At 41.8% G+C, this 11,917-nt stretch overlaps 3 protein-coding genes across 3 annotated transcripts in view; all 3 read left to right on the top strand.

Moving 5' to 3' along the window:
• The window catches only part of LOC116054954 (NACHT, LRR and PYD domains-containing protein 12-like), a 752,812-nt gene that overhangs the window by 115,427 nt on the left and 625,468 nt on the right, over nt 1–11,917 (top strand). The gene's annotated exons all lie outside the window — the stretch shown is intronic.
• LOC116038066 (NACHT, LRR and PYD domains-containing protein 3-like) overlaps nt 1–11,917 on the top strand; it is a 1,733,742-nt gene that overhangs the window by 1,126,073 nt on the left and 595,752 nt on the right. The gene's annotated exons all lie outside the window — the stretch shown is intronic.
• LOC116034665 (NACHT, LRR and PYD domains-containing protein 12-like) overlaps nt 1–11,917 on the top strand; it is a 575,637-nt gene that overhangs the window by 498,232 nt on the left and 65,488 nt on the right. The gene's annotated exons all lie outside the window — the stretch shown is intronic.

Genomic DNA, 11,917 nt, shown 5'->3' with positions numbered 1-11,917 from the left:
TACTTTTTCCACAAAGCAATTAAAACCTTATATGTTAATGGCAATAGCTCTATAAAACTGAAAGATGGAACTTCCCCTAGATTTAATCTGGAACGGGGTATTCGTCAGGGATGCCCGATTTCCCCTTAAGGCCCTGACCCACCAACCAGACGGCCGACCGTCGGCAGTAAAGCCAGTCGGACTGATCAGTCGGGTCCCGAGGTCCAGAAAGTTCCTCAGAACACACTGAGGAGACGCTGACTTGAGTGTACGCTCTGCACGTGCACGAAACGTAATACGTCTCCATAGCAGCAGGCGGCGCTGCTTTGTATTGTTTCCATTAACAGTCTGATTATTTACCAGAAAATGAAAACCGGCAGCTGATTGGACGAACGCGTTTCGGTGAAATAGTTCACCGAAACGTGTTTCTGAAAACATTTGAAGAGAGAAATAGTATAATAATATTATACTGAATACTCTAAACAAGATAACATGGAGCCATGGCTTGTCCTTGTCTAAGCACGGTGTGTTCCTGAGGACATACATGCTCTCCCAGACCAGATAGGGGACACGTCATCAACTCTGACAAGATAACAATTAACAACATCTACTGTATATCATGATTTATTATATTTATTATAAAAAGCAGCTGTAGAGAGCTTTTCGTTAGGTCATTGTCTGTACTATTCTGTAGTGAGGAGGTCTCCTTGTTGGATTCTCAAGTAAAATGAACTTTGACTACTTCAGTGGTCCTGTCTATCATTTGATAATGTAATGATTATAACATGCACCAATACAGCAACACCATCCACCTTATTCTGGGGGGGGGGCTACTGTAGAAATGATTATGGTGCAACTTCTGGTGAGATAGCAGAAGTAAACGTTTGCTAGTAACGTTAACGTTAGTCCCAGCCAGCCGTCAACACTGTTTCTTTCTAAAGTGATTTCAACTATAATGTAACTGAAACTGGTTTGTGTTTAAACATATGTTGTTATTATTATTGTTATAAATGTCACTGTGGAGCTCTGGTACCTGTTGTGCTGTTCGTGGCTGTACTAACAACCAGACTAAGCTTAATCTGTGGCTTCAACAACAGTGTGTTGACTACACACCCCCAACAACAATGGATTGTTGTTGTGGCCAACTGTACAGTTTCCATCCAGCCCAGTCTCATGGCATTTGGTCAGATGGTCACGTTATTGAATCTATTGATTCGTGAACAGGACATGACTAAATTGTTTTTTTTCGTATGGTGATTACGAATTTTAGTTTAAATGGGAAGCATATTTTGTGATCACAGCAACGGTAGGGAGTTGTATGAAAAGCAGAAAATCTGCATAGAGAGGTTGATCGGGGGGGTGGATGGGTCAAACAACAACAGGACTTTCACCCAGGAGATCGGGGTTCATGCCCGGCGTGTTGCAGTTCCTTTCAATTACATTACATTACATTACATTACATTACATTACATTATATTACATTACTTTACATTACATTACAAAACATTACACTACATTACATTACACTACATTACATTATATTATATTACATTACATTACATTACTTTACATTACATTACATTACACTACATTACATTACATACATTATATTACATTACATACATTACATTACACTACATTACATTACATACATTATATTACATTACATACATTACATTACATATATTACATTACATTACATACATTACATTACATACATTACATACATTATATTACATTACATACATTACATTACATACATTACATTGCATTACATGTCATTTAGCTGACGCTTTTATCCAAAGAGACTTACAGTTAAGTGCGTTCAACCCTGAAGGTGCAAACTCCAGACAACAAGTAGTAAGTGCAAGTACATTAGCTCTAAATAGGTAATACTACAAAGAGCCATATGAAAGTGCAGCATCAAGAAATATATATATATATATATATATATATATATATATATATATATATATATATATATATATATACACATTCTTTATCCGAGGTGTAGTCGGTAGAGATGTGTTTTTAGCCTTCGGTGGAAGATGCTCAGGTTTTTGGCCATCCTGATGTCAATAGGGAGCTCATTCCACCATTTAGGAGCCAAACAGTCGGGACTTCTTTGAGTGATTATTTCTCCCTCACTGTGAGGGGGCAGCAAGCAGGTTGGCTGATGCAGAGCAGAGTGGGGGGGTTGGGGTATAGGGTTGGACCATGTCCTGGATGTAAGCTGGGGCTGATAGAGAGCAGAGAGGGGGGGGGGGCGTATAGGGTTTGACCATGTCCTGGATGTATGCTCGGGCTGATAGAGAGCGGAGTGGGGGGGTTGGGGTATAGGGTTTGACCATGTCCTGGATATAAGCTGGGGCTGTTAGAGAGCAGAGTGGGGGGTTGGGGTATAGGGTTTGACCATTTCCTGGATGTAAGCTGGGGCTGATATAGAGCAGAGTGGGGGGTTGGGGTATAGGGTTTGACCATGTCCTGGATGTATGCTGGGGCTGATAGAGAGTGGAGTGGGGGGGTTGGGGTATAGGGTTTGACCATATCCTGGATGTAAGCTGGGGCTGATAGAGAGTGGAGTGGGGGGGGTTGGGGTATAGGGTTTGACCATGTCTTGGATGTATACTGGGGCTGATAGAGAGTGGAGTGCGGGGGTTGGGGTATAGGGTTAGACCAAGTCCTGGATGTAAGTTGGGGCTGATAGGGAGTGGAGTGGGGGGGTTGGGGCATAGGGTTTGACCATGTCCTGGATGTATGCTGGGGCTGATAGAGAGTGGAGTGCGGGAGTTGGGGTAAAGGGTTGGACCATGTCCTGGATGTATGCTGGGGCTGATAGGGAGTGGAGTGGGGGGTTGGGGTATAGGGTTTGACCATGTCCTGGATTAATGTTGGGGCTGATAGAGAGTGGAGTGGGGGGGTTGGGGTATAGGGTTTGACCATGTCCTGGATGTATGCTGGTACTGATCGGTTCATGGCCCTGTATGAGAGTACTACTGTCTTGAAGTGGATGCGGGCAGCAACTGGTAACCAGTGAAGAGAGCAGAGGAGCGGTACTGTGAGAGAACTTGGGGAGGTTGAAGACAAGTCGAGCTGCTGCGTTCTGAATGAGCTGCAGGGGCCAGACGACACACGCAGGCAGGCCAATCAGGAGGGAGCATGCAGGCAGGCCAATCAGGAGGGAGTTGCAGTAGTCTAGACGTGAGATGACTAGAACCTGAACCAGAACCTGAGCCGCCTTCTGCATTAGAAGGGGACGTCCTTCTGATGTTATGCAGCATATATCTACGCGATCGGGTGGTTGCAAGATTTGAGCAAAAACAGCGCAGAGCCTGAGACACCCAGATCCTGGAGTGTTAAAATGAGGATCAGGTGGTTCACTGTGTCGAAGGCAGCAGAAAGGACCAGGAGGATTACGACAGAGAAGAGAGAGGTTGTTCTAGCGATGTGAAGCTGATCAGTGACAGCAAGGAGATCAGTTTCTGTTGAGTGGCCAGCCTTGAAGCCAGACTGGTGGGGATCAAGAAGGTTGTGGAGGTGGACTGGGGGAATCTAGGAGGTTAGAGAAGATGGAAAAAAGTTTTTTGGGGTTCGAGCAAGAGGATACAATTTTGGTTTGATAAAAGGCACTTTTTGCTGCTGATATAGAGGCAGCGAAGGAGGAAAGAAGAGACTGATAGGTAAGCAGATCATCTGGCTGTTTATATTTCCACCATTTCCTTTCCGTTGCCCGTATAGTTGATCTTTCAGCACGCACTGAGTCAGATATCCACGGAGCTGGGGAGGACTTGCGAGCCTGCCGTGAAGTAAGAGGGCAGAAAGAGTCAAGAGAGGAGTATAGAGTAGAGAGGAGAGTGTCTGTGGCAGCGTTGGGAGGCATGAGTAAGAAAGAGTCAGATGGAGGGAGGGTTGATAAAGTACATGCCACCAGAGAAGAAGGAGAGTGTGAACCAATATTATGGTGGACAGGTATGGTGTCTCTTGAGATATGGTTGTGAGCTTGGGAGAGTGGGAGAGAGTAAGAGATGAAGAAATGGTCTGAGGTATGGAGTGGAGTGGAGAAGATTATTATTGCTTGGTTGTGTAATGAATAAGGCTATTAGTTTAAGCAAATGCAACTTAATGCAAGGCATGTAACGTCATCACGGGTGACTCTTCCTACTTCTTGTCGGTGTATGATATCCTGTGTTTGCATTAAAAAAGATACCTTATTAGGCCATAAGAAGTGATGAGACAGCCCCTGCTGAAACGGGGGGGTGTTGGCCGGTCAATGTATGGAATAAATAGGGGTGCTTCTGTGAGAGAGCATCTCTTCGTGGGGCATTTTGCACCAAAAGAACTTCCGTATTTGAGTATCTTATTCACTCTGTTAGACTTAGTGCATTTTTGGTTCATTTTCTTTTTGTTCAGCTTTTTGCCTTTTTTAACTTTCTGCTTTAACTAAAATAAAAATACCTGAGTTCAATTTTGAACTAGGGGACAAAACCCGCGTATTCATTTTGTGTCTTTTTGGAAGATTTTTATATTTCATCTTCTTCTTCAAACCTGCCTCCCGTAGAGGAACATCCCTATGGGAGGCAGCTAGAGACTCCTCTCTAACCTCTGGGAGAGTCGGGACCCAGCGGGGAGCCATTTTGACAGGCAGGCCTCCCACTAACTCATCCAGAGGACCTTTCCAGCCGACCTGAATCTTCAGTGATCTCGTGAGGAACGGCTTTAAAATTGTGAGTATTAATGAAAAACATAAGGTAATAAAGCTTACCCCGGGCAATACTTTTTCTGTATAGGAGGTTAAAACACCCGTGATAAAGGAGACATCTGGGGTGTTAATCAAAGTCTCTTTCCTCGCCTTCAGGTTCCCTGACCCAGGCGGGGACTCTTTAGTATGAGTGTGTGTGTCTCTATAATAAATTTAAAACAGGAAAGTATCTAAAATAACTCCTTTTCATACAGACCAAAACATCGGCCCCGCTGACGGTGAACTGGTGTTAACCGTACGGCAGAAGAGGGCATAGCAGAGCGAGGGTTATCCAGGGGAAGATATAAGAGGAGTTAACTTTTGAAACAAAAAGTGATACCAAGTCTCGATAACTGTCACATCGTTCATCAGGGGGGGGGTTATTCTGAAGATCCCCACCCTGGATGCTGCAGCCATTTCTGCCAAATAAGGGCAGGATTTCCTGAGGAGGGATAACGAGGATCTGCACACACAAGAATAAAAAATAAACCTGTTACACTCTTTCCAAGACTCCTTTTTATTTTTATATTCTATATTGTTTTCACACTTCACCGGGAAATTGCTGCAAATACAATAGCTCATCAGCAAGGTGAGAGGGCATGAGATGGGAGGCTCCAGGCTGCAGCCAGAGAATGAATGGATTTTTAGTTTGTCTATACTGCCGTGCTAAGCCAAAAGACTAACTCAGTTTTGGTTGAAAATGAGTTATTGTCATTTTTGGAATGTTAAATATCTGCTTAATATTGTGGACAAATATCTTGAGTCAATTTTATTGTTTTGGTGAGAACATTGTGTGTTGTCTTTACCGTAACTTCAAAATCTGCATCTGGATCTGCACTTGCAGGCAGTCATATATGGCATTAATACTGCCAAGCAGGTGTGTGTGTGTGTTTTCAACCATCAGATGTTACATTTAACTTAAATTTGATTTTATTACTTTGGAGGCCAAGCATCCAAACTGTGCAGGCACCCATTGTGTTTCCACAGTTGATGCATAGACTCAGGTGCCCATTCCCTATTTAAATTGGTTAGGTTTGACCACTGGGAGTGAAGGGGGAGTACTATAATTACAGGCAGTGTCTTCATATCTCAGCAATGGTTTCACATATCAAAACTAGACTTTGCATAAAGACTATAAATACAGGACACAAAGTGACAGGACCCACAGCTGCATAGGCCCACATGACCATTCATAGCAATTTACACACCTCCACATCACAAAATTGAAAATCTGTCTGTGGTTAACAAAAAAAAAGCTGTCTGTACAAAGAAAAACAAGCACATTTGACCTGAAAATTAAACTTGTTCACTTTTCCTTAAACTTTTTCATGCTGCAGTACTCAAGAAAGTATACACCCTTTGAAAATTTTTTTATCGAAAACCTGGTGATCCAGGGGTCATCAATGCATGCCCCATGGGCGACGAGTTGGAGATCGATGACCCAGAGGAAGATCTGGATAAAAAACTGAATGAAGTGATCGAGCTAAATGACAAGGTTGGGAGGCACAGTTCATTGAATGAAGACGCCATAGTAGATGTTTCGTACTACATGTAACTGCAGCATTTTTTTGATTTGTTAGGTTCTCGCTAACATCGAAAAGGCTTAGGAGTGCCAGAGAAAGACATATGCGGCCAGAAAGAGGAAAGGCTGCAGAACCACCATTCTTGCAGAAGGAAACAAAGTTCTCTTGTTTGCCAAACAGAAAATCATTGGTCAAGGCCTGAAGCCTCTCCACCAGGGGCCTTTCACAATCCAGACACTGAATGAAAAGGGGGTGGCCACTATCAACACCAGTAATGGCACCCATAAAGTAAATATAAATCGCCTGAGGCCATATCACAGGAAAACAGGCAAGTGTTACAGTATTAATCAGTGTTGTTGTTTAGCACAGAAAATGTATTGTATCTAATAGAGCCTGACCGATAAAGGAATTTTTGAGGCCAATACCAATACAACAACAATGGCAAATTAATGTCTACAGAAGCAGACACAAATCCTGCCCTTGAGGTGGGGGTGGATCACTGCTATGCCTTTCCTGGACCAAAGTGGCAAAAAGCCCTTGAGCCTCTTCAGGATGAGCTTGTAAGTCAGATACTATGTTGTCTGTCAGTTTAATGTCAGATTGTTTGGTGTTGCATTTTTCAGATTACAGGATACAAATGTAGTTGATCCAAAGTTTATTTCTGCATGTCTCCATATCATTGAAATTGTTGCAATTATTTCAGCTTACTTATGTCCTGGATACAAATCGTCCAGCTACAGAAGTCCTTGTCAAAGACAGTACCACTGGCCTCACAAGAGAGGATTTCTGGACCCTAGGTTGGAGTCGGTGTCTGGAATCTAACGTGAGTGTGTCATTGTAGTGACTTCATTTGTGTGTGTGTGTGTGTGTGTGTGTGTGTGTGTGTGTGTGTGTGTGTGTGTGTGTGTGTGTGTGTGTGTGTGTGTGTGATACGTGTTTTGGCTTCTCAGAAGAAATATGTGGTTATACTGTGTAAACAGTTGATGACACTATAACCTATTTGTGTTTTTAATTTAAATTATATTTATTTTTTTATACTAGATTGGAAATGCCTGTTTCAGGATGATTGGAGAGACCGCGCAAAGACATGTATGTCAATCGATGCATACATAGATATTATACATATTACTACATATTACTAATGTATTTTCTTTTCATCAGAGGAAAAATGTCCACATTGTGGATCTTTACGTGGTCCCTACATGGAAAAACAAAAATGGGAACCCAATGCTAAAACTGGCGGTAGGTTGTCAACGCTTTGCCAAAAGCATCAGATGACAAAATGTTGAGTGTATTGTAACATTGCGACATGTTTTTTGCTAATAAACACAGAACAACCTGAGACACAAAGATCTCGTCCTATTTCCTGCTTGGAGTCGGCAGGATGGTGCAGCAGACCACTACCTTCTTTGCGTTGAGTATAACTTTAAATTACCAACTTCAAATTTGGGGATTTCAATTGCAATGAAATGTAACAAATAATGCATTTTCTGCATTAATCTGTTGCAGGTGTTACTGGTAGCTCAGAGAGAGATCCTGTTCTCAGATTCTTTGAATCCCAAAGGGTTTGGAGACGAGGCCTACAGAGCAGTGTTTAGGTTTTGGTTTGACAATAATTACTGGCCTTGTTCTATGGCCACACATGTTCAAAAGTGGTGTTGTTCTAATACCACTTACTTAACCCATTAATGACCTCAGTAAAAATGTTCCTTTCTGAGAAGTTGCGCTTTGAGGATGTGCATATTACTAATGTTATTCCCCAAAACACACATTTGACTTTGAAATATGGCATGATAGATATGAGCAACCACAACGTAAAGTTTGTTCATAAGAAATGTGGTTGATATTCTGCTGACATAGTAGCCCTGTTCCATGGCTATGTGTTCTACGATATAGGTAGCCTTGTTCTCAGGCTACAAAAACAAGTTCTCTAGTTCATTATCTGATCAGTATTCTTATTGTGTGTATCAGAGAGATAGCATGCTGCATTGAGGAGGGACAATGGACAGAGAAGACTGGAGCAGACTTTGAGGTGTTCACATCATGTACTTTCCATGGGCTTCATTCCATTCACAACTTTTGAAAAAAACAGTACAATGATGTTTCTCTAAATATAATTGTTTTTGGCTTTTGCTTTTTAACAGAACTTCCCTACACAGACATCTGGAACTTCCTGTGGGATTTTCATGTTGATGGTAAGACATATTTCTCAATAACATGTTACAGTAGCTCCTCATGATGTTAGTTTTAAGCAAGAGTGACGTTTTGCTGCTAAACACTAAACAGACCCTATTCATCGCTGATTGCAACTATATTTCTGTTTTTTGGTTTTTCACAGTATGCCCTCTGCTTGTGCACCTCAACCCCATTCCCTTTCTCAGAGGTATCCTAATTATCTATCCTTTTTTTTTAAGAAATAGAAAAGAAATATGTTAAACAGCAGAGTAGTAATTTTGTGTTTCTAATTGTATTTTTAGAGTGACATACCACACATAAGGAGGTGGTGGTGTGTGCAACTGTTGGAGAGATTTGGAATAGAAGGGTATGCATATAATCATGTTATAGTCAAGGTTTCAAAGGTATCTATGCAAAGTCTGTTACTATTTCAGAACAACAACTTGAACGAGTACAGGTATTCAGTAGATCATATGGGTCATATGACCGTTGATGAATGAATTTTTGGGGTATTCATTCACTGCAGCTTGTCTCTGACCTTAGCATGGCCCAAGTGCAGCTTCATTATGACAGTTGCCCTGCGTGTAGTTCAACTTCCTGGTATTTTAACCCTTGTGTTGTCTTCCCGTCAACCTTCAAAAAAATATTTTTTTTTTACGCCTTTTTTTCGCAGTTTGTTTTTGCTTTTTCCAACGTTTTAAATTGTTACATTTTTCTTCTATACATTTTCAGCGCTTATTTCTATGTCCCATATTTTCTGATATAAAACAAAAATTGCAAACGGGCCAATTTGACCCAAAGTCAACACAAGGGTTTATATTATCAATGCACTTCAATCATATAATTTCATTTTAGTTATGGTAAAGTCTTTGCCCACTGGACAAATGAATGTCGGGAGCTCCTTGAGGGAAGGCATCCTCCAGTTTTCAGGCTAAAGAGAAAGCTAGAGCAGGACACTGAGGTTAGTTATCAAGGAGGACCTTATATACATAACAGCTTTTAATGATTTAAGTGCTATGAAAACATTTGTTACAGATTCCACCTTGTTCCTGTATCATTACACTTTTTTTACAAATAACTTAAAGGTATAGTGGAGGATTTTCTTTTTCCGGGTGGATCATCAAAACTATTGGTCCTCCTAGTTGTCAATCATTCTGGTGATATGTTTACGTAAGGCCGTCGTGCCCGACCGCTGCCTCCCCCTCTCTCACGGCCGCCTTCTCCCCGCTCTCGGCCGGTGCTGGCTTTTGCGCCCCCGCCCCGACCTCGTCCCCCTCGGCCTCTAGGCGCCCCCCCCCCCCCCCTCCTGGATCTTGGTCGGGATGAACAGGGCACGGGATCGTAGTCAATATCAGATCCCACAAGACTGGACCGGTGGCGAGTCTGACATAGTGGAAAAAGTGCAAATCTTCTTTTGGAAAGTAGGCTTGTATGAGCCAATCCGACAGCAACTTGTAAACAGAGCGTGCACGAGGACAACTAGGCTTGTGCACGCTCTCTCGTGCACACATTTAATAGGCGTTCCCACTCGGGAGCAGGTAGAGTGTTGCGCATGTGCATTTTTTCAAAAAGTGGAGAGGGCGGTTCTTTTCTAAAATTCGGGAAAATCCTCCACTATACCTTTAATTTATGAACACACTTTTATCACTTCTTTGAATATGTGGATTTCATGGGCTAATACATCTAGTAAAAATGTAATGTGAATAGCTTCATTGGAAGTATATTACCTGAGATAAATGTAAACATGTATAATACTTCCTTTTTCCACTGTAAATAACGCTGCAGATTGACTTGTCCAGGCAAACATGGCGGAGGGGGTCTCTGACAGTGAACGATGCTGCATGGCCAACTCGAGGAAGTTCTGTATTTACCAGACATCCGAGACAGGACTGAGGTGGGTTTAAAAGATAATTTAACACACAAAAACTTAAAAGTTTATTCAATAGTTTCACTGCCCCCGTGTCTGTACAATATATTCTTTAATTAGTTCAATTATGCACTGTCCCAATATGAACATGTCTTTTATGTGGTTAGACTCTTGTACCCAGATGCTGAGTCTCTGCCATGGGTGCAGTGCCAAATGTGCAAGGGCTGGCTGCACAGAGACTGTGCTGGGAATTTTGGTGACCCATTCAACTGTGGATGCACAGATGTGTATGGCAGCACAAGGTAATACACAATTTAAAAGTCAATTTAGTAGCCTGCACTTCTCCAAGAAAGGCTTAATGAATGTAGACAATATGAAAAAATGTCTGCTGTCTAAAACCATGTCCTGCACAGACAACATTATGTTCCCAAAATAATTTTGCATTACGATAGAGAATATTGCCGTTTTGATCCACAAGCATTGCAATCATATTTTTCAAATCATTCATTGCCAGCTGGGTTATTCTATTGTCTGTAGTCTAAAGATGATAAATGACTAGACCAATACTTTCTGCAGTCACTGTGGCTGACTAATGTCTGGTCTGAATTATCTGCAGGATCTTGGCTGCTGTTGAGAATGGAGGGTTTCTCTCAGTGTTCTCCAAAGATCAGATCAAGGTAACTTTTACATAAACTGTGATGTTAGTGATTAAAATCTCTATCAGTGCTTACATGTTCACCCTTTATTGCTTTGGTTTAAGAGCTTACACGATGATCTCGTCAGTGGAAGGGCAAGATCAAATAGGATGTATCTCTGGCAAAACCCATCATCAATTCGGCTAAAACAACATCTGAAGCCAAGGATGCTGATTTTCGGTGAAGAGCGGGTAAATAAAAATGTCATCAGTCATGTATATCTATGTACAGCAGATAAATGAAGTATTGGATGGGTTTACATTTTTTCCACTCAGAGAGATCTCCAGAAAATCTGGGAGGCAGCAGGTACAAATTTTACAGACAAAACAATGTTCAATGCACAGCAGCTTTTCTACTGGAAGCATGCTGGGTAATGTGACAACCATCTGACAATGCTACATTCTCCCAGCTTGTCCAAATGTTGTGTGGGAAACTTTAAATGAGGTTTAGTGTGTTTTCCTGCAGTTTTTGGAGTCTTGTGGAGTAAACATGGATATGGGGTCATGGGAGTGGAGGCCCTCTGAAATCTTTCTTTCTCCGCTTTATGAACACATAGACAACATGTTCAAGATGAATTTATTGATTTGTACTTTATTTTCAATAGAGCTCTGAGCTACTGAGGGTCATTGAGGAGGCCACTGGCATTGGGGCAAAAATCAAGAGGGGGGAGATACAACTGCTTGATTTTGTGTTCGATGTCATGCTCCCAGAGGTAAGATGATCAATCTAGCTTTATTCAGAATTGTGAGTAAATTATTGAGTTTATCATCGAGTCAATATTTCATCCTTTTGGAAAACAAAAAACATAAAAATGCACTCTTTTGGATGACCGCAAGGTGATTGAATGAACTGTTTTTCAGATAATCATCAAAATGCTCCAGGCAGAAGGAGTGAGTCGACTACAGGCTGAAATCATCATGGCCAGTGGGACTATGTCTTA

Source organism: Sander lucioperca, chromosome 5 (genome assembly GCF_008315115.2).
Source record: "Sander lucioperca isolate FBNREF2018 chromosome 5, SLUC_FBN_1.2, whole genome shotgun sequence".
Classification (NCBI taxonomy): Eukaryota; Metazoa; Chordata; class Actinopteri; order Perciformes; family Percidae; genus Sander; species Sander lucioperca.
The sequence above is the reverse complement of the archived record's forward strand: the minus strand, read 5'-3'. Positions and strand labels throughout refer to the sequence as shown.